Source organism: Diceros bicornis, chromosome 9 (assembly GCF_020826845.1).
Source record: "Diceros bicornis minor isolate mBicDic1 chromosome 9, mDicBic1.mat.cur, whole genome shotgun sequence".
Taxonomy (NCBI): Eukaryota; Metazoa; Chordata; class Mammalia; order Perissodactyla; family Rhinocerotidae; genus Diceros; species Diceros bicornis.
In genome coordinates, this window is record NC_080748.1 from 35622392 (window position 1) to 35645847 (window position 23456).

Sequence of the window (23456 nt, forward strand, 5' to 3'; positions counted from 1 at the left end):
CTATTTGCTGAATGAACGAGTGGACAATTCACAAGCACACAAGGTGGTTTTCTTTTGGAAGAGCTTCACCACACCCAGTGCTCCCTGATTGGGTTTCTCTTTTCATTCTCTCTTCATTTCACTTTGGGTTTCTCACCGATGTCCAAGAAGATGTGTTGTTGGAGGAGAACAATTCAGGGATAGAGAGAGAGAGAGGGTGAATCAGGGAGCCCCGGGTGACAGGACCCCACTCTCCATGGGGGACAAGGAGAGAGGCTGCCAGAGGGAGGTGAGGACAAGAACTCCTGCAGGTCGACAGCCGGACACCCTCATTCCTAGACTGTGACTGTTTTGGGAGCTGTGCCCTGTATCACAGGGGCTGCACTGGGCTTCCTTGTCAGGTAGTCTTGGACATCGTGGGGCTTTCCTTGTAGCCTCATCCAAAGATGGAAGCCCCTCTGGCCAGTTGCCTCGGTGGCAGCCTTGGGGCTCCTCCCTGGGAATCATTATGGGCTGCATTCCAGGGTGCCTCAAGATACCTATGGCCCTCTGGCCAGCTGCCTCGGTGGCAGCCTTGGGGCTCCTCCCTGAGAATCATTATGGGCTGCATTCCAGGGTGCCTCAAGATACCTATGGCCTCAGCGCCGGGGTGAGACTCCTTGTCTAAAGGTTCACAATCACATTTGATCTAATGCGTCTGAAATTATGTATATTCTTGACTCCATAAGAAAAAAGACTGCAGACAACCTCCAAGCATGCATAGCCACATCTTTATTAAAATACCACCAGCACCAGCTAAACAGGGGTTGTGGGAGTGGGGTAGGGAGAGGCATCTGGAACCATCCAGGTGAACGGTGACAGCCCTGTCTCTGGCCTCTGCAGCCTTGCACTTGGCAGCTTTGGAGGCCAGTATTATGTTTCACGTCACTCAAAGGCAGGTGAGCAGAAGCCACGTCTCGCTGGCTGCCTCTGCAGCTGCAACTCCAATCAGGTGGTCCTGCCTGCCTCGGCTTGGCAGCTCGGGTTCTTGAAAAGCGAGTGACAGGGGCAATAATCTGCACTTGGCAAAGCAAACCCAAACACACTCTGAAAGGCACAGCTGGGCCAGGCTCAGCAACTTTACTCATTAGGCAGTTAATCTTGAGGCTGTCAGCTGAGGCCACAAGGGCAGAGCCAGGCAGAAAAGCTGTGCTTTCAACAATTCAATCCAGTCCCACAAATATTACCGAGGCTGTGCGATGCATGAGGCACTGTGAGTGGCTGCAGAGGAAGCAAGGATGAGAGAGAGACAGTTCCCGCCTCAGGGAGCTTACATTCCAGCTTCTCTAGGAGCCACCAGGGAGTGGAGGCAAAGGACAGCTGGAGTTCAGAGTTGGAAGAGAAAATATCCAGTTGAAAAATCAGAACAAATGTCATGGAGGAGGAGTCTTGAAGTCTGGATAAAATTTCTTCTTCCTTCCTTCTCTCCTCCCTTTCCTCCAACCTTTCCCGTGGTAGACAGAATAATAATTACACACCCCCACTCCCCAAAATGTCCATGTCTTACTCCCCAGAACCTCTGAATCTATTACCTTATATGGCAAAAGAAACTTTGCGAATGTGACTAAGTTAAGGATCTTGTAATGGGGAGATTAGCCTGCATTATCCAGGTGAGCCCTCAATGTAATCATGAGGGTCCTTATAAGAGGAAGGCCGGAGAGTCAGAGTTAGAGAGAGATCTGAAGATACTACCTGCTGGCTTTGAAGATGGAGGATGAGGCCATAAGCCAAGAAATATAGGCAGCCTCTAGAAGATGGAAAAGGCAAGGAAATGGATTCTTCCCCATAGAGCTTCCAGAAGGAATGCAGTTGTGCTGATCCATTCTGGACTTGTGATCTCCAGAACTGTAAGGTAATAAATCTCTACCATTTAAGCCACTGGTGTGTGGTAATTTGCTACAGCAGCAAAGGGAAACAGATATACTCCCTCTCTCCTTCCCTTCTTGCTCTCTCCCTCCCTCCGTCTCCATCTCCCTCCTTTCTCATTCTCTTCCTCATCCTCCTCACCTTCTTATCTCCCCTCCCTTTCTCTCCTCTCCTCTCCTTTCCTTTCTTTTTCTTCCTTCCTTCCTCCAATTAAAAAAATAATACATACTCATTTTTTGAGCTTCAAACTATACAGAAGTGTACAAAGTAAAGAAGGAAAGATCTCCCCGTGGTCTGGCCTCTCATCATGGTAAGAGTCACGGTGGGTCAGAATGAACTACCTGGGTTCACCTGCTGGCTCAGTCACTTACTCCCTGCATGATGTTGGGCAAGTTATTGACCTTTCTTTGCTTTGGTTTGCTCATCTTTAAAATGGGTGAAATGTTACTCACTTCAAAAGATTTTTAATTCATTAGTGCTTAGAAGATTAAGCGCTCATTGCATGTCAGCTCTTATTATCTTTTTATGTCTTGGTCTATTCTATACAAATGCATGTGAATCTATTTATACAAACAATATAGAGGGACTTGGTTTTACCAAGATGATATGATATAATATTATTGTGTAACGTGAACAGGATTATTTTAGGTAGGGTTATGTATAAGCAGAGACACACTGATTAGAGAGTGTGGAGGGTGTTCAGAAGAGAGTAAACAGAGCAAACAGTTTGATGAGAGAGAGACAGACAGACAGAAAGAGAGAGAGAAAAAGGAATTATTTGTTAGGGCCAGATTGTAAAGGACCTTGATTGACAAGAAGTGGAAAGGATGCACTAAAGATTTCTGACCAAGGATTCAAGAGTAAGAAGGAATGAGAGTTGCTCCTCAGGGAGGCTACTGAGGCAACAGAGCAAGGTTAAGATGTGGAATGAAAGATAGGCAAGAACACAGTGGGAACTTGAGCTAACAGGATGGCAGTGGAAAAGGAGAGAAAGGATGGCCTTAGAGACAACATGAGAATATAATTTCCTGAACTAGATTATTGGTTGGAAGGGATAGGGGAAGAAGAAGTCAACATGGCTTCAAGCACTGGGTACCTGGTGTTAGAATCTTGGGTGTCATGCTTGACTCCTCCTTTCTGTCACTGCCAACGTACAATCAATCAACACTATACTATCAAGTTCTGCTAACCTATGTCCTCAGAATTTCTCAGTCATCCCTTTGTACTTATTCCTTAGGACTCAGTTGAGGCATCTTGTCTCTCAAAAGGCTTCCCTCCTCCCCAGTCTGGGTTGGGTTTTCCTCTCAAGTGCTTCTCTTCAATGTATAATCTCTTGTGTCTATATCTCTGTATTTCCACATTGTTTTACAATTACCTGATCATATGTCTCTCTTCCACTAGAACATGAAGGCCTTGAGGGAAAGGACTGGGTCTCAATTATCTTTGCATTTTTAGTGATTAGGGCACTGCCTGGCATCTGGGCCACACAAATTTGTGTTGAAGGAAAGCATGGATGCCATTTTGAATATGCTTGGCTAGAACATCTAGGTGGAAGGATCCACAAGGCAGCTAGAAATATGGATCTGGGGCTCTGGTCAGAGGTGCAGAGACAGATTGTGAGTCTTCTGCAAAGAGGTGAAGCAATGAGCCTGGCTAGAGAAGAGGACGGAGGGCGGGACCTTGGGGAGCTCTCAGATTTAGGGAGTGAGGGAGAGAAACCAGTGAACAGCAAGCAAGAAGGAGTAGTCAGAGGAGTGGTGGGATACTCAGGATGGTGAAGTAGCAGGAAAACCAAGAGAGTTGGAAGAAGGGGAGGGTGGTCAACAGGATCAAATGCTGCGTGGAGGTCAGCTGGACGAGGAGCAAGGAGAGGTCTTTCCTACGGTGTCTGGAAGATCATTCTTGAGCCTTGTGAGATGAGGACGGTGGCCAGGTGATAAGGAGGAAAGGAGCAGAGGCAATGTCGGTGCCTCTTTCAATATGCTTGGAAGCAAAGGAAAAGGAGGAACATAAGAATAGCACCTGAGAGAAGCAGGGTGACCTAGACTGATTGTAGGCTGAGTGGAGGAGCCGGGAGATGCTGGGAAATTAAAAATGTAAGCAAGTGAGGGGGGAAGGGGCTCACCTTTGCAAGAAAGGGCATTTCCACACTGGAAGAGGCATGGAGAAAGAGAAGGAAGGAAAAGAGAGGTTTTCTGCAGAAAGGGATCAAGTGGACATTTGATAAAGTAGGCAGCAAGGCCACCTTCAGGAAGACAGGGTGTTGGGAGTGGGTTTGGGGGCAGCAGAGACACGAGACATTTGGATCAGCCACTTCAGGGATTTAAGAAGGAATAACAAATACAGGCCCCCCGCTTGAGTTTTGATGGGCTCTAGTAAGAACTTGCTTTTCCAGTCATGTTCAGCAGCAGGGAGCAGGAGCAGGGAAAGGACACAGAAGGACAAGACAGGGGGAGGTGTGCGGGGCAGGAAGTGCGCACAGTGTAAAAATGGCTGAGTGTGGATTTCGGGCTCGGCTGAGGTCAGACTGAGGATGAAAGATGGAAAAGCCAGAGTGGATTGACAACTGTCGCTTGTGAGAGGTCACAGAGTAGATCTCCGTGATGTGGAGCAAATCTCCCTTCTTGCTCCCCTGCTCCAGTTTGACAGAGCAGCGTCCAGCTACACCAATGCCATCTCATTCCTTCTGATTGGTTTGGAAGGAAAAATAGTGCTTGACAGAAAATGCCTGTGGGCTTGTTTTTTCCAAAAGAGCCTCACAACCCCTGCTCCCTGATGGCATCTGAGATCTCTAAGTGCCAATTCCAACGTATCTCCATCTGTGTGTCCTCAACCATGTTTGAGTCTGGAGGATTCCAACTATAAGGGTTTCTCTCTGTGGCTTATGCTTCAGTGTCTGTGGTTCTTCTCTCCTCCTTTTCTCTCCCCCACCATTTGCCAACTCTAAGTGAGGTACTGGGGAACTCAGGGAGCTATCCCACATACCTGGGGATACCACTTTGGGAAGACTGCATGGTGTGACACCATGGTCTGAAAGAAGATGGCCTTTGTCCATTGCTAACAGCCACTGGGGGAAGCAGTTTCCTCTTTGGGGATGTGGAGTTGGGGTACTTGGGGGTCTATGAGCATCGTATAAATGTCTGCCCCCAAGATGCAAATCTGGTTGGCTTATCGACCAGTATGGGTTAACAACATGTATAAATTTATATTTCCCCCATGGAGGAAGCTGGGTCATTGACTTCAGGTCATGAAAGCTGTGCATGGTTATATCATCTGGAATTACAAATGCCCCTGAGCACCAAGAGGCAGTCGGTCAGAAGCTCCACGGTATCTCGCCACACCAGTGCTCTTGGGTCCTGTAGCTCCTTCCCACTCTGATTTTTATTTTTATATTTTTCCCTCTCATGCTTTTTAACTCCTTCTGGGCAGGGCCTAAGCTGTAAGCACCAAAGCCAGGGTCATATTTATGGAAGCTTTTGCTTAGTGATCCCCTTCTGGGAGGGTGTGGGAGGAGGAGAGTCCGCTCAGCGGCCAACGGTCTTTGTTCCCAGGACTCAGGGCCCTACCGTCTATACAGGTCTCCTTTCTTCTCTCCCACAGGCTGGCCCTGCCCTAACTGTGCTGCCCACGTGACTGATTCCTCACCTGAAGTGCCGACACTCAAGGGATTGGAAACACAGCTCCAGTTTAAAGACGTGCTTCATTCCCAGAGTATAGATGATTCAGATAAAGCCTTTATCTTTAATTTTGCCTGTTTTCTCCTTCTTATTGATTCCTTGCATTTCGCTGAGGGGCTTATTTTGGAGGTGGATTATGCAATTACCTTACATTTTATCTGAGCAACACGATACAGGCAAAAGTGGGTTTTATTTATAAAGTCTGAATTAACCAGATGATGCCATCCATGTAGACCTAACCTTGGAGAAGACAGAGCCCAGGGAGGCATGAAAGGAGACCCCCAGTCCTAGAACTCTGTGCGTGGAGGCCACTGCCCCCACAGTAGCTTGGAGAAGGGAGCACGTATTGCAGAACAACAGCGTGTCTCTCCTCCAGCCTCGACATGATCCCTCTGTCACTTTGGATTATTTCCCTTATACCTGCATGGGGAGGCAGCATCATCAATTACAAGGATTCCAAGTGTGCTCTGTTGTGGCATGAAACACAAATACCATTTCCTTTCAGCTCTGGCGTTCACAGGGCCTGCCCGAATACATTTGTGTCGGCTCCAAACCTGACACTTTAAAACAAATGAAAAGGCCCCTGAATGACAAATACAGCGCACATAGTGGGAGGGCCATTTGCGGGGAAATGGTTGCAAGGAGAATCAGTACTTTATAAATATTCACTGAAGTGTAAACCTGCACGTTGCTTATATGCTTTTCTGCATTCTAATTTGCCCATGAATGCAAATGAGTCCTGTTTAAAATAGAGACGGGGAGAGCGAGCTCCTGACAGAATACCTAATTGAAAGATGTTTGTACATCATGTCTGATATTTAGTAAACAGAGAGACAAATCCAATTGTTTTCTAAATGAGACCCCAGAAACAATAAAAAAATAATGATCACAAAAACCTGGAGAGTAGGAATGTACAGAACTAACTGCTTTCCTAAAAAGAGGGACATAATTACTCTGTCTCGGGGTACAATTAGTGTCCTGACTATACAAAGGTGTATTTTGCGTATCTCTTCAGTAAGCCTGCTGTCAGGATTCAGCTGTCTTGAGGAGCTGTACAATAGAGGGCCTGGGTCCTGTGCTCAGAGTAGGCAATGCATGGTCCTGAGGGGAGAGGAGCCCCGATAGATGGTACTTCGGGAAGTACCTTCATCTTTCTTTTAGAATGACAGATGGTTTCAGTCCGGGTTGGACTGCCTGCTGCTGCTTTCAATGCAAGAGTGTTACCTTTTTGGATTCATGAAAGCCACTCAATCAAAGATAAAAAGGCAGGCCAGTGTGGGGAATCAATAAAATCTCTACTTTCAGCTGGAGTGTCTAATAGTAATTCTTCTTGTGTCACTGCCTGGTTAAACAGTCATACTCCTGTTAAAAGCCCTATAAGACATAATAGATTCATGTGGCTTTGCTCTATTGTGTTGCATTTGGCCTGAAAAAGGGGAAAGGGGCTCCTGTTTTTCTAAAACAAACCAGACACTGAAGCATTGTGTATCAAAACGTATTCACCCCTTGCGGATTGTCCCATTAGAGCAGAGGGGGCTTTCTTTGCATACCCTTTGTGGAGCTATTTCCAGACATCTGATATATTCATTGAAAACACTCCTTCGGCGACGTTTTAGTACCAATTCCAAGTCACTCTGTTTACATTTAAATGTGTTTTTTCATGGTTGTTGTTCTGGGAAAAATCACAAAAACAAGTGCTTTTTATTTTAAACTGAGCCAGTTGTACCCATTGAGATCTATTCCTGAGAAGTCAACAGCAAGTCTCCCACATCTCAGAGCTGAACTATGGAGCACCAAACTGCGTAGTCATGACCGAGAGTCTCAGGCAGGCCTTTGGTGATGTCTTTTCATGATGCGAGTTTATGTTGGATTAGGGGGCAGGGTTTTCCTTAAGGTCCTTTTGTGGCAGCATGATCAAGATCTATGTGCGGTGCTATGTGTTACTCTACCCTCAACATATTCATGGACCCTCAAATGGCCCCCAAACCATAGCCTACTTGGTGGTAAATCAGAGATGTTCGGGCCTTTTCTTTCCAATCTGTCCTCCCCCAGTCTTATAGAAAAAAACTGAAGTATTTTTGCCTGAGTTGAGCAGCATTAAATGGAATTGGCTGGGTCACCACCCACACATTGATGTCCAGGGATTTTGAGTGAATGAGAATCACAGAGCACGTTATTTCGCCATCTGGGGTGAACAAGAAGTGATGGAACAAGTGGAACTTTGTTGGCTATTCCAAGCAGGCCCTTTGATCAGCAGTGGCCTTTGTGAAGGCTTCTGCTGACCCCTCCTCTCCCACGTCCCTCCCAACCAAGACCACTTCCCACCCTTTGCTTCCCTTGGAAGGTTTGTCTGCTGCTCTCAGGCTGAGCCTGAGCCTTTTCTGGTATATTGTGGCGCACTGCAGAAGAGAGAAAAATATTGAGTGTCTTCCCCCTTGTTGCCCCTCACACCCCTCCTCAGGAAAACCTCAGCAGATGTAGACAAGACTTTAATAGCTACATAAAGAGATATGCATGACAGTCCCATTAGGGGAGCCATAATGGCCTGTTGGAGGATCTCAGAGAGGACAATATATCAATGTCTAGTTTGTGACAGCACCCCTAACGATGGCAGTTTTCCCCTACCCATAATGGTCCATTCATCGCCCATTTGACCTGGTTCCCAATATATTTGCCCTCCCTTGCATCAGTCTCATTTGAGGCCCTCTACAATTGCTGACACTACTCTTTAAGTGCGGGTAAATCAGAGTGGGTGAGTGACAATCATAAAAAAGCAGTTAGTGGACCACCTCATGGCTTGCCCCCGATATGGTGCATTAAGGCTCTTTCTTTTCTTTTCTGTGCAGTCCTCGGTCACACTTCATCCCCAGCCCAGCATCTGCAGGAGGTCAAGGCACTGGGAGTCCTGAGATTTCCAACCATCTGCCAAGGAAAAAAGAAGTCCGTGCTGGAGGAGGGAGAAGGAAGAACCTAAATGATATTCTGAAGACCTTCTTAAAGTTATTGCAGGCCAGGGCAAGGGAATCATTATTAATGGTATCAGCCCATTGACTTCCTTCTGTGCCTCAAAGGGCGGAGGACATAATTAAAGTCGAAGCTGGGTTCATTTTTCCCCTTGGAGGCTTAAATAGCCTGGAGACATTTCCCATTCCTCCCTTTCCACTAGTGCCAGTTTTCCCTAGCTGCTGAAAAATTCAACATTCCTATAAACTACAGGACTTTGTAAAGGTCATGTGCCAGTTAATCTGAACCCGGGGTCTGGAGTGGTGCTCGCTGTAGCTGCAGCAGTGGTCATCCAGCCCGGTGACGTGGGGCCTGCCTGCGGAGAACTAGAGGGACATGCGGCAGGCACGCAGAGCTCTTTAAATATTGCCAAGCGTTTCCTGGATCAGCATGATATTTAAAGATTTTTGTTCCACCTGCCTGCGAAATATAGAGTCCAGCAGAGAGGCAAGAAAATGAATATGGATTTCTTGCCCTTTCAGTGTATTCACTCCAGAAAATAGCCATTTCTTTTTTTCCTTTTTGGCCGAGCCAGGGACTGCAGGCTTCAGGCAGCCACGATTACAATCACGCATCATGAATGAAATGTGCCATTTGGAGAAAATCAGCCACTCATTCCATTTCAAAACCCCCCACAAATCAATAGTGCTGGCGGAGTTTTTGGGCTGAGCTGGATGTCGTGCTGGAACTAAAATACTTTCTCAACACACTTCTGACACTCAGAGCAGTGGCCAGGGGCAGGCCCTGCCTGGGGCTCCAACAAGAGGATTATCAGCCTCTAAAAGCGGGGTGTGGTTCAGCACGTGAAGCGAGACTTGGTGCTGATGGGCAGAACAGTGGGCAGGGTCAAAAGAAGTGCTTCCCAGGTTGAGTTCTGCCTGAACTCGCTTTTTATTAATCCCTTCACTCAAAAAACATGTCTGGAGGACTTCCTGTGTGCCAGGTACTGGCACTGGAATATAAGAGCAGACAAGGTAGACACAGCCCCTGCCTTCATGTGGCTTCTAATATCGGAGATAGAACAATTACTGGGCCATTGCAACCCAGTGTGATAAACCTTAGGATGTTGCAAAAATTTTTCTTCTCTCTGGTTTCCCTTTTTTTAATTGGCAAAATCAGGAAGTTTAAAAAGATAAACCCTCAAGACACTATCCCCTTCCAGGATCCTAATCAATCAGTAGGGCAATTAGACAACCAAAAATTCGACCTCACCTTGTTTCCAGGGCCAGACAAGGCTCTTGCTCCGTTTGTTCTCAAGGTCACTACAACCTAGTTGAAGACACACGACTCATGCAGATGAAATGTTAACTCACAGTTGAGGTGCCAGATAAATGTTATGGACTTGGAGAAGTTTTTGGCAGTTCAGAGAGTTCCCTGGGATTTCAGAGGAGAAAGAGATGGCTAAGTGCATTATCTGTGCCAGATACACTTTTCTCTGTACCTTCTTAACCATTCCCCTGGCTCCCATTACTTATATATAGGGAAGACTCCTAAATTCATGTCTCCAGCCCAGATATTTCCCATGAGCTTTTCCCAATCCCTGGCCCTTCCTTTGGCTAATTCCTACTCATTTTCCATTTCACACTTAGGCACCATTTGTTCCAAGAGGCTTGTTTATCCCCTTGAGCCAAGTTAGGTCTCCCATCACATGTTCCTGTGGCACCCTGCTCTTCATCAGAGCACTTACCACAATTTTTTGTAATTGTTTAATCAACTTTCTCCTCCACAAGTCTGCAAGATCTTCATGGGCAGGGACCATGTCTATCCAACTCATTGTTTCCCCAGGGCCACTACAGTGTTTTGCAATTTGTTGGTATTTGGTAAGTAATTTGTTATATAAATAAATGGCTAATTCTTCTAGAGAATAAACATACCTATCTTTAAGGCATGCGTCCAGACCATTTCACCGTACTTGGGTGGTCCATTCCAGAGTAAGAGGAAACTAAAGTGGCTTTGTGCCAATCTATTCCCAACAGAGTATGGTGTGTTGGGCAGAGTTCCCTAAAATCATAGCTTGAGATAAGGCTTAAATGCTAATGTGTTATTTGGGAGGTGCAGTCCCAGGGCCATGAAAGTGAAGGAAAAGAGAAATGAGGCAGGGCAGGATGGAAAGCAACTCAAGGTGATGTGTTACTGTGCTGGCCCCTCCTTCATGATGGCATATGTGCGCACCCACCCATACAACAACAACAAAGTAATCATAGCCAGTTGCTCAGCAGGTGCACCTGCTCAGCACTGTGGGATGTTTTTGGACAGAGCGGACAGAAAAACCATGCCTCAGAACAGTCCTTGGGAGGAAGAAGGGAAGGGGATTTATCCTCCCACTGTTACTCCCATTGGTCAAGGTTAAGCCCCGCGGGGAAAGAACTTCCCTGCATTTATGGTCTGTTTTATTTGACCTTCTTGAAAGCCACTGAGGAAGTCAGAGCTCATGCCTTATGACATGACATTTCATCCAAGTCACATACATGCAGAACAGAGTAAATATAGTGGGCCTGAGACTGCTATTCTTAAAAAGACCTGCTTATAACATTGGCCTTTGGCTGGCACCTGGGAACTTAGATTTCAGGAGGGTTCCCATCACCATGTCTAAACTTTTTGGAGCGAGTGATGTAGTTTATGCTGAACACTTTTTTTCCTTCTGGGAGTCTGGAGTTTTGGTATGTGCTGGCAGAGGATATCCACATGGCCAGCCCCCAGTAAAAACCCCAGGGCACTGAGCCTCTAATGAGCTTCCTGATAGACAACATTTCACATGTATTGTCACAACCCATTGCTAGAGGAATTGAGTGAGTCCTGTGGAACTCCACTGGGAGAGGGCTCTTGGAAGCTTGGGCCTGGTCTCCTCTGGACTTCTCCCTTTGCTGATTGTGGTTTGTATCCTTCTGCTGTAATAAATCATAGACATGAGTAGGACTATATGCTGGAGTCCTGTGAGTCCTTCTAGTGAATCATTGAACCTGGAGGTGGTCTTGAAGACCCCTGACACAGCATACATGTCTGGTTGGCTTCGAGTGGAAGAACCAAGCAGGCTCTGGGGAATTGGCTGGCTAGGGTGGAGGCTGAGGTGAAGCAAGAGGGCAAGGGTCTGGGAGACAGAGGAGGCTGAGGACGTACAAAGACGTGTCTGATACATGTAGCAAAAGAGCCCAGGTGGACCTTGGCAGTTACCAACTGTGCAAACTACTCAGTGGATTAATGTTTCTTTGCCTCAGTTTCAAGATGGATAAAATGGTGACAATTATATTTACCTTGCAGGGTTGTAAGGGTTGGTATAATACATGACTTTCTTCAATCCTGTTGACTTTCAGGAACAGGCATCTTGACTCCATATCTTTAGGCTGTAGTATTTGTTTGGACTACAAGGAGTGTGTGTGCGGGGGAGATGGAGAGAGTGAAGATGCAGCAGTGAGTGACGACTGCCACCGTGTGTGGGGACAAAGTCACTATTTCTACTTCACCAGTGTTGGAATGGAATGTTCTGACAAGATGGTACCTGGTTCTAGATGTTGTGGTGTTAGGTTTTGTTGGATGTATAAGTATTTCCAAGAGAGTTCTCTTGGAATCCAGTAGATTACTAGACTACCAAGATACCGCTTTAGATGGTAGCCATCTTGGACTTGACCTGGAACCAGCCTAAGGTGACCACACAGGATATTTTTAGGGCCCCATTTCCTCTATCGGTGAGTATTTGAGTTATTTGGCTGCAAGCCACAGACTTTAACTAACTTAAGCAAAAATGCATTATTGGAAGGCTCCAGAGTGGCTTGCAAAGATTTGTAGCTGACCAAGTAGGCCTCAGGTAGGGCAGACACCAGGGCAGTTCTGGGTGCCTCAGCAGTTGGACCAACACTCTAGAGTGTGCTTGTTGGATGGCAGCTGTTTCTCTTGGCTCCCCTGTGTGTCAAAGATTCAGATTCTCTGCAGAGGGGCTGTGATTGGCCTCCTTGTAAAACTTGGCCACCCTGGTAGTCAGGGGGAAGATCTCTGTGATTGGCAGCTCAATAGAAACACATCAGGGGAGAGGGAGTGCCCCAAACGAAGGAGGATGTAATTACCAGAAGCAGGTAAGACATTGACACAGACCTGCTTTTCTGACTATGGAACTCAAGTCACCAGGTCACAATTCTGCTTCTGGGACGTGTGAAGCCTGGTGCTACCAGGGTACCCTGGAGCTTTGTCAGGTTTGGTCATTCCTGAGGGTTTGCCACATCTCCTTGGTGTCTCCGTGCTTTCCAAACATACCCAAAAAACATTTTTGGAAGGCCCCCTATGGATGTTACTGATCTCTTGTTGCCACCTAAGGCTGTACCTTTGTAGAGCTTCAATGGTTTTGTCAATCTGAGCGCTTTCACCTTTCATGCCTCTCCAAGCCTTTGAAGACACTCTACTGTCTGCTTAGAGTGTGTTTTCCTCTGCTACAAATGCCTACTCACCTTCAAGCTCCAGTGTCATCCTTCCTGTGATCCCCAGTCTCCCTGAAGTCATGCAGTTGGTGGCAGAGGCTCATGTAGAATCCAGGTCCCCTGGCTTCCGGTTAGAGTCACTACAATAAAATGGCTACTAATTAGGGCTTTGGAGTCAATAACCCTCAGTGTGAGTGACAGTTCAGCATTTACTGCATTAGATAACCTTGTGATTGTTACTTACCTTCTTGGAGACCTGGTTTTTCTCTTCTTTAAAGGGAATGTTAACAGTACTCTCTTCATAGATTCTTGTGAAAATTAAATAAGATAATGAATGTAAAGTGGTTTGCACAATGCCTGGCACATAGTAAGTGCTCAATAAATGTTAACTATTACGGTATTGTGTTCCTGTCCCAGGAAGATTATGTAAATGAGTTAAAGGGTGGAGAGCTTTAAAATCCTCAGGGGCAAGCAGAGTAACCTTAACTTGCAAAGACTTGGAGATCCCCAGGGAAGAGTCAGTATTGACAAGTCTGCTACTGTAAAAGCTGTAAACAAATCTTAAAATACTAATTAAGCAAGAGCATAACTCACTCTCCTAAATAATGAAATATATGCTGTTGTTGTTCATGGTTCAACTAATAAATTCTAAATTAGTCACTCAGAGCATTATTAATAACGAAACACAGTCTGCAAAGTAGCTAAAGTTGTATTTTTGATCCTCATGAATTTAGTAATAAGAGAAAATATTAAAATCAGACTCTTTCGAGATTAACATGGATCACTAAGATGGTTTGTTTTTGTGGAAAGATGATTGGATTTGGAAATGGAACACGTGAGTTTGAGTCCTGGCTCTGTTGATTGTTAGCTATGTGATCTGGGGGAAGACGCAGCCTTTCTGGATATTTCCTCACCTATAAAGTGAGAAAATCCTCTCTCACAGGACTGTGACTTTAGGTGACAAATAATCTATGTGAAAGGATCTTAAATATTGCAAAATGCTTTCTAGACGATGAAGTGCAGCTTTAGTCAAGAGTATACTTATAAAAACAAAGCATTCATTCATTCATTCCTTTGTTCTTTCATTTGTTGATCAGCACATATTGTAAGCCTTGCTTGGTGCAAGTTTCAATTGGGGATAAAAAGGTAGCAGAAAATGTGATGTCCACTCTCAGGAAACCAAGTAGGCTAGTTGAAAAGACAATATACACAGCACATAAGCAGATGCATCGTTCTAAGCTGTTCCTACATTTAAATCCAGGGAAATACAAAGTAAGAGAAAGATCAGGATTTACTCAAGAAAAGCCATCTTGAGGGAGGTCTCAGATTGTGTCCCGTAGTACAAGTCAGGGGTGGGGGGGACAAGTTACATGACTGAAGGAGGGAGGAGGACAAGTTACATGAGTAAGACAGATGAAGAAACAATTAAGCACGTTTGGTAATGGCCAGTCAATAATCAGTTAGTGGATACATTTGTATTGGGTACAGGATGATTCCAGCACTGTCCTAGGTGCTGTAGGGGGATTGGGAGAAAGAAGAGGCTTGACTTCCATCTCCCAGGAATTTTCAGTCTACAAAGCACTAGGAGAGGTGAGAAAAAATACTGATAAAGCACCTGAAGAAGAGACGGAACATGAGTAAGCACAAGAAGTTGTTGAGCTGAACTGTAGGGTATAGCCGTCTCAAAAGTCTGGCTGATATTTTTCTAAAGAGGAAGACTGTATCTTTAAATCCACAGCTCAAGAAAACATTTCAGTTTGCCAAGTTTCTGCTAAGCCATCCTGAAAAAAATATTCAACAGCTTTCACCAGCCAGAGGCCCCAATATCCATTCTCTGTCTCAAATGATAAATGACATTTGTCAGTTGACAAAGCAAATGGCCTCCACCATTTGAGGACATGGTCCTGCTGTGCATAGCACCCTTGTCGAACTAGCCAAGAGCACCTTGAGGTGAGAAAAAGCCTCTTTGTGCACCAGCCCTCCAGAGAGAGCCGGAAAACAAGCAGCCTTTGTGTTGCTCTGAGGGCAGTTCCTCATTAGGAGCTGAAACCCTGGTGGAAAATATCTGTCTGGGAGGGAATTTCTTAGGTCTGGGGGCTAGATTAGCCGGGGATGGCCTGGAATCTTGCTCATGACCATGCACTTTGCCTATATTTCTGCTGGGGTCTCTGCTCTTTTTACTAATATTCCCTAAATCCTATTGTCTTAGAGCAGAAGTCAAAGTGATGAGCAAGAGACAAAATCAAGGAGTGGCTCACACTGACGCTAGCAGCACAGTTGATGGTGGTGTGCATGTGGTGGAGGGTAAGTAATTTTGGCAGTGTGGGTGGTAGGACATTTTTTTCTTCGTGTGCTTCTCTTTCTAGAATCGCAGGGTGTTTAACATTTCTGACCCCAGCCACTGAATGATAGTATTGCTCCCAGTCATTGTGACTCTCAAAACTCTCCATGTATTTGCATAATCTGCTTCCAGGGTTTGTGGAGAAACTAAAAGTGCACTGGGTGATGGATGGCTGCAGGGGGCCTGGTCCTCCACGGGAGGGAGGAGTAGTGGAGGGGGGAGTACCCAGCCTGCTCTGCTATTCTCCAGGAGCCTGGGGCAGGGCGGGGTCTCTTCCTTCCTCAAAAGTGGCCCCTGGGGGTGGAAGTGGTGGACTACATATCAGATTTGGTGTGCCCCTCACTCTACTTTCTGAGCTAGGTGTTTACTCCATGCTGAGCCATCTGGACGAATCCATCAGCTTTCCAGAATAAGGCAAGGACATGGCACTGGGCTCAGGGGAGCTGTGAAAGGCAGGCAAAGATAGTCAGCCAGTTAGACATAGGGACATGATGGTAGCCTCCTCACTGCGAATGGTTCCTCAGGAGAAGGGCTTTCCAGTTTGATCCAGTCCAAGTGAAGGGCCCTAAGGTCAAGTGGTCTAACCATCCATTCCAGCGATTTCTAATGTGTGGTCCGTTGACCATTTGCATTAGAGTGACCTGGGGTGCTTGTGGAAAATGCAGATTCATAGCTCCCAAGACCTGCTGTCAGGTTTCCGCATTTGGGATTGGGAATCTGAATTTTCAAAAAACACCCTCTGTGATTCTGTTTCAAGCTAAAGTTTGAGAAAACTAAGGATCTAGCACCAGTGCATGAGTTCCCTCTGTAAGAACCCTGATTAACAATTGCTTGGTCTCTGAACACCTCTAGTGGATGGGGTCTCACTCTCTCTGGAGGCAGCCCATGGCCTCCCTGGATAGCTCTAGTGCTCAACAAGCTTTCCCCAATGGGAAAAATACTATCTCATTGATGGGGGAGAAACCCCAAACTCAAACTGGTGTGTGTGTGTATAAATGCATTTCAAAAGGGCTTGAAAGGGTAGACACTAAACTTAAATGTGGCTCCTTATGGGAGGGAGAGTAAAATATGGGTATGTGGGGAAGTTAAATGGGGAACTGTATGTTCTATATGTCTCTGTATTGCTTGAGTTTTTCTTTGACAATTTGCATATATTAGTTCTGTAATTTAAAAAATAAAAGACAAAACAGGATCAACACTGATGTTCTTCATATTGAGCCAAATCTGCCTCACTCTATATTTTCCCCTTTAGTTCTAGAGGGAATCACACCGGGTTGCACAGAATGTCTAGTTTCTTCCCTACCTGAGAAAACTTTTTGAAATCCATTAGCTTGTCCCTTCTAGACACTGGATCTCTAGGCCAAGTGGCCCTGGTTCCTTGACCCTTGTGCTGAAATCTGGTGCATGAATCTTCCTGGAAATTGCCCCTCTTACCTGCCTGGCGATGCTGTTCAGCTTGACAGTATTCTGTGAAAATTATGCTCCGTGCTCTGTACTGAGAGTGATATTCTGAGTGTGCCGTAACCAGAACAGAGGGAGTAGGAGAAGTATCACTGTCTTACTAGGTTCTATCTTTCCATTAACGCTGCTTAAGCCTTTTTGGCAACCACGTCACACGGATGAGTCTGATTGAGCGAAGAGTCAACTAAAACCCCTAAATCTTTGTCACATCAGCTGCTGCCAAGGCCCATCCCCACCACCCTGTACTGCTTTCAGCTGGCTTTCTGGACCCAAGTGGAAAACCTTAAACTAATTCCTATTAAACTTTGTCTTGTTAGGCTTGGCTCATTGATCCGGGAGGCTGAAGCCTCTTTTCTTTTTGAATCTTCATTTCGTTCTCAGCAGAAATCTCTTCCTGCAAAGTTTGATTTTATTTGACTGCAGAGGGAAGAAAACCCACAAAGCCCTCTTTATTTTGAACAGGAGACTGTAGTAGAAAATCAGCCTGAGGTTGGCATTTTCGAATACCCTGAACAAACGCAGAACTTGCTGTCAGCTTGATTGGACAGGGCTCTACTTCAGCATCTGCTACCTGCAGGCTCCTAAGGCAGGTCCCACGACATATGCCACTGGGCTGGAAGGGAGCTCTGCAGACAGCAGACCCCTTTGCAGACAGATGGGTGTCTATCCTCTTCTGAAAGATCCCCTGGGAAGGCTCCACTGGGAGCATCTTCCTGAAATGGGATGACTGTGTATTGCAAATAGCTTTATTGCTTGGAGCATCTGGATGTGTTGTGATAAACAGCATGATAGATGGTTTTAATGCCTCTAGAATGGGTTGCCCAGAGAGAAAGAACAAAACAGAGAACATTTACTTCCCTATTGCTTGGAACAGAACAGGGTGGCTCACAAAGACTCCACCTGAGTGGTTCTTCCTGCTCATCCTTGTGGTAATTCCAGCACCATGGACCTGAGGGGGGACTTAGAGAAGGGGAGATTTGCTGGAGGCAGTGAGCTGGATGGACAGAGTGTTCATTTATATGTGCAGGAAATATTCTCTGAGCGTTGATGAGGATCACTGTGTTAGGCATTGGAGGTAAACGGCAAGAAAACCAGACATGAATCCTGCACTCACAAAGCATTCAGCTTAGTCAAAGAGGCATATGTTAATAAAGTGATCACTCAAATACAGGTATCATCACAAGAGTGGTAAACGCAATAAAGAGAACACGTTGTTGTGATGGGGAGTCTATTGTAGTCTAATTGTAGACTGGAAGGTCAGGGAAGGCTTCTCTGAAGAGGTGACACTTCAGCTGAAATCTGCAAGTTGAGTGGGAGGTAGCTTGTCAATGAGGTAGAAGATATGACAGGTATATGCTAAAATGAGGTTGCTCTGGCTGCTGGGTGGAGAATGGCTGGACAGGAGCAAAAGGGGATGAGAGAGCAAAAGGAAGCAGCCGGTCCCCGTGGTCTAAGCGAGAGATGCCAAGAGCTCGTACCAGCACGGTGGCTGTGGTGATGGAAGAAATGGACTGATTGGAAAGGTAAAATATTTTTGAAGTAAATCAAGACCTGGTAAGAGATTGAACGGAGGGTAAGGGAGAAGAAGATGTCAAGTGTGACTCCTGGGTTTCTGTCAAATCCATCTGGATGGATGGGGAAGTTTATGAGTTCCACTTTTGGCACACTGCGTTTGAGGAAGTTTTGAGAGAACGAGATAGGCAGTTGGACGTGAACTTTTTGTGCTTAAAGGAAAGGGTTGGACTCTGATTCTCGGAGTCTTTGGTGAATAGGTGGTGAATGAAGTGCTGGCGTGGATGAGATTGCTTAGGGAGAGAGTCGAGAGTAAGAAACCAACAGGACCTGGGACAGACCCATCCCTGAGGAACTCTACTGTGTAATGGTCAGATAGAGGAAGAAAGCCAATAAAGGCGACTGAGAAGGAAGTGGCTAGAAGATGGAAACCAGGAGAATGTGAAGGCACAGTGTCCAGGAGACAATCGTTTGTGGGAGGGTCAGGGTTACTAGTGTTGTATGCTGCTGAGATGTCAAATAATAAGAGGAATGGAAATTGTCCATGGGATTCAGCAACGTGGAGATTCATTTCCTAGGGCTGCAGATTACCACAATAATGGATTACCACAAACTGGGTGGCTTAAGACAACAGAAATGTATTATTTCATAGTTCTGGAGCCTAGAAGTCTGAAATCAAGGTGTTAGCTAGTTAGAGAGCATAGCTAGGCTATGCTGTCTCTGAAGGCTCTAGGGGAGGATCCTTCCTTGCCTCTTCCTAGTTTCTCATAGTTGGCAGCAATCCTTGGTGTTCCTTGGCTTGCAGATGTGTCACTCCAGGCTCTGCCTCCATCTTCACATAGCGTTCTCCCTGTATGTCTGTACCCAAATTTCCTTCTTCTTGTAAGGGCACTAGTCATATTAGACAGGGCCCATCCTAATCCACTACGGCCTCATCTTAACTTGATTACATCTGCAAAGAGCCTATATCCAAATAAGGTCACATTCACAGGTATTGGGGGTTAGGACTTGAACACTTCTTTTTGGGGGACACAATTCAACCCATAACAGAGGTCATTGGTAACTTTGAGAGTGGTTTTTTGTGGCAAGATAAGGGAGGATTACTGGAATGTGTTGAGAAGGGATTGAGAGGTGGGAGATTAGAGCTAGCACAAAACAAGACAACTCCTTCAAGAAATTTGGCTGACTGGGGCCCTAGAGCACTAGATCAGGGTCCAAAAACCTTCACCTGAACACCAGCTCCACCATGACTGGTGTGACCCTCCCTGAGCCCTGGTTTCTCATTTGCGGATTGATCATGCCCACACAACCCACTTTTGGAATAACGTGGACCTCCTGTGAACTTTAAGGAACTAAGGCACAGGAAGACTTCGTAGACTCTAAAAGCAATGAGAGATGCAGGCGGTTATGATTGCATGGTTTTAAGGACGACTCCTACCCACATTTGGATATATGTGTCTGTGGGCCAGCTTGAGGCAGGGGCCCCAAGCGGAACATCGGGACTTTGGGGCTTCCTTCCCTGAGCCTACTGACCCACCCAGACAGCACAAGGACCCAGCTATTGAGCAGGCTACCCTTCCTCAGTGCACTCAGAGCACTTTGCCTGGAAGAACTGTGTGGGCATGACTTGGTGGCATGGTGTTCCTCTGTCCTTGCTGATAGGAGTGTTCAGGTCACCCGGGGCCATACACACTCAATCTTGGAACCTCTGATTCTGGCAGAGAAGCTAGAGCCTAGAGTCTTGCTTCTTGGGTGCCAGTCAGGGGCCTGAGGTCTTTACCTGCCGAGGTCTCGGATCCTGCGTCTGTCACTGGATTGGGTCTCTGGCAGCTAAATTCCAAGATTTTCTGTGAGTTGACAAGGAGGGGGACACTTTGCCACAGGGGCTGGGAAAACTGGCCTGGGGACAAAAGCTGGTTGTAGAGGTGACAGCTGAGCAAGCCACAGGCGGGCGGGATCCACTGCAGGAGTTGAAACCAGAGACTCGCCTGCAGCGTGGAGCCTGGCGATGGGGCTGCAGGCAGCAGCCCTGTCTAAACCAGGCAGTCAGGCAAGCAGACAGCTGTGGCGGGCGCTGTGAGGAAGGGCAGACCGTCCTCCCAAGAGGAGGAGCTGGTTACTGCAGGGCCTCAGTTGCTAGCAATGATTAATTTACTCCTTACTGGATTTGTCAGGTGTCAGGGCCCAGGCACTGGGCTGGGTGGCTGGGGAGGTGCCGGGGCTGAGAGGCTGCAGTGTGGGGACTGGGTGGCAGGGACTCTGGGTGGGGCCCCTGGCCTGGGTGAGATAAGGGGGCGCCAAGCAGGGTGTCTTAATGGGAAGAAAACTCCCACCACAGCAGCCCTTCTGTGTACACGAATCACCGGGGATCTCTTTAAAACGCAGATTCAGATACAGTAGATCTGGGCTAGGGCAGGAGATTCTGCATTTCTGAAAAGTTCCCGGGTAATGCCAATGCTGCTGTTCCATGCCACATGTTGGTAGCAAGATGAGGGAAAGGGGGACTAACTGTCAGCATTCAGGGGAATCGCATGGCATGCAATAGCAGGAACTGGGAACCTGCAAGCTGCCAGCAGTGACAGCCTCTCTCTCTGGAGCCACATGGTCTCTTGTCTGCACATCTGCTCTCTTCTCTCTCGCCTGGCTTCCTCCACAAGCCTTTGTAACTTGGCTCGCCCTTGGCTGTCGTGACCACCGCAAGGACTCTGACCCCAACCTTAGGGTTCCAGCTCCTAACTCTGTCAGGCTATAGTTTTTCTGGTCTCTTACTTCAGACTTTTTTCTCTCTCAAGATCCTGACTGGCTTGGCTGGTCAGGTGTCCACACTCGGTCCCAGCAGTTGTGCTAAGGCGCCAACAAGCAGGGCTGCTCAGGCACTTTCACTGAGGTCATGGGACACCACCCAAGGGGCAGACTCAGTGACGTGGATTGAGGGAAATGCAGCCTTGGTGAACTGTTTTAAACATGTGTGATCAGAAACTCTGAAAAAAGAAAAAAGAATTTCGACATATATTTTGGCTACTTTCCAAAACGCAAGTTTATTTTGAATTATTTATAGAACTAGGTGGGTGGGCACCAAAGTCTTTTTCTTGCGTAAAGCCCTGGAAGGAGAGAGGGCTTGACACGAGCCCCAAACACGCCTCCAAGAGAAGTGGCCAGGTGGAGTGTAGAGACGAAGACTCTGTGGCCTGAGACGAATGAGGAGGAGCGGAAGGAGAGGGCTGAGATGGGGCTGATGGCTCGGTGGTTCATCACTCCCCGGGTCAGCTGGACCATGAAGGAGCTGCTGTAGCCTGTGGGAGCCCAGGAACAATGACCCAGCCATCGGATCCCAGTGCAGGAGGATGGCTGAAATTTCAGTGACAGTAGTCAGGTCTGGACATGGGGAAAAGTCATGGCTCATAAGAGCTTGGACAGTTTGACCTAGAAATGTGCAGATTAGGAAACAAGACTCAGAGAGACTCTGAGCTGCTCAAGGTTAAAGTGCCAGTTGGTGGCTGAGCCAGCCAAGGATTCCTGTGTCCTGACATCCAGCCCTGAGCTCTTCTGAAAATGAGGAGACTCTTAAGAATACACAGTACTTCCAAACTTTTTGTTCCTGCAGAAGTAAGTTTGCAAAGCAGTTGTGGAGGACTCGCTGAAGAAGGGCAAACAGTCCCCGAGGGGGTGGAGCTGGTTGCTACAGGAGCTCTGTTGCCAGCAATTATTAATTCACTCCTGCTGGAGCTGTCTTGGGGGCCTCCTGCGCACAATAACATTAGGAGTGTTGGCAGCTGCGGAGGGAGAAGCCCCGCTCTGTCGAGCAGGTAGGAAGGTGTGACTCCTTGCAAGGTTGCTCTCCTCCCAGCTCCCGCTCTCAGGGGGAAAGGATCGGTGCTTGTGAGCCTGGGAGCAGGCTGCTGAGGACGCAGTGTTCCCAGGGATGGTGGCAGATCTTGGAGAAGGGACAGAAGCTGGGCCAAGAGACTGGAACTTATGCAAATCAGGCCTGAGGATGGTTCAAGGAGGGGGCGGCCCCTGCGTTACGCCTACCCCCTCAGTGTACCCAGCGCCAGACACCTCAGGAAGAGGGAAAGAGAAATCCTCAGGAGGAACACCTCTTATCCTCAAAGCTAAGCTTGTTCAGGAGGGCATGTGTGTGTGTGTCTGTGTGTGTCTGTGTGTTTAAGGCAGTGAGCCCTCCTTTTCTCTTGAAGCTTTTCTTGCTAAAATAGCCCACATGTCAAAAAGCCTGTGGGGCAGAGAGGTTTAGCACAAAGAAAACTTGGTGGTTCAGGAAAACTGGTTAATGGTCGAATTAGGCCTGGGAGCAGCTGAGCATTTCTTCTGGGGTCTGGAGATCTCCAGAACTTTTTTTTAAGGGCCAGGCCACTCAGGGGTGCCATGTACTGTTGTGCAAGCTGTGCACTGCACAGTTCCAGGGGCTGCCATTCTCATTGTGAATGTGAAGCTCCCCGCAGTGGACTTATTCTGTATAGGTTATTCAATTAAGGATGACCTAGGGCATAACCGTGAAATTTAGAGATGCATCTTCCACTTCTCTCTCAGTGCCCCTTTCTCTTGTTTGGCATCTCATGTTCCTGTAGCTGCCTGGTCAAGGCTGTGTCTTCCCAGTTTAAATCTTTCCCTGTTTTCTTCCCTGGCAAATCACCTCACTCCCTTGATTCCCTAAGCATAACTGACTGTCTTAGAGGAAATCAATCTGACAAACCATGTGCTAAGGAAAGCATAGAATAACGGAATCAGAGAGCTAGGAGGGCCCTGGCAGGTCATCTAGGTCAGAGATCACAAACCCTGTGCCGAAGGATTTGAGTTTATTTCTTAAATTCAGAGGTGAAGGCCTTTAATTTCCCATTTCTCCCCATCCCCACCACTCTCTAGTATTTCACAACTGCCTACTTAAATCAGTTGTGTTACCCGTCTGCCTCGAGGCAGGTACGGTTGAGTTTAGGAGCTCAGTCAGTCCCCTCACTTTAAAGATTGGGGAGCTGAGGCTCAAAGAGATGGACTGATTTGCTGTACTTTCTTCATATGTTCACTCTCTGAGGAATATTGGCTTTTTCAAGGATTGGAGCTGAAGAGGGAATTCTGAGGAACAAATCTCAAATGGAGAGGAATTGCTGAGCGTCATACAATTTGTTTGCTGGCTGGACTCCCTAAGCTGTTTGTTCT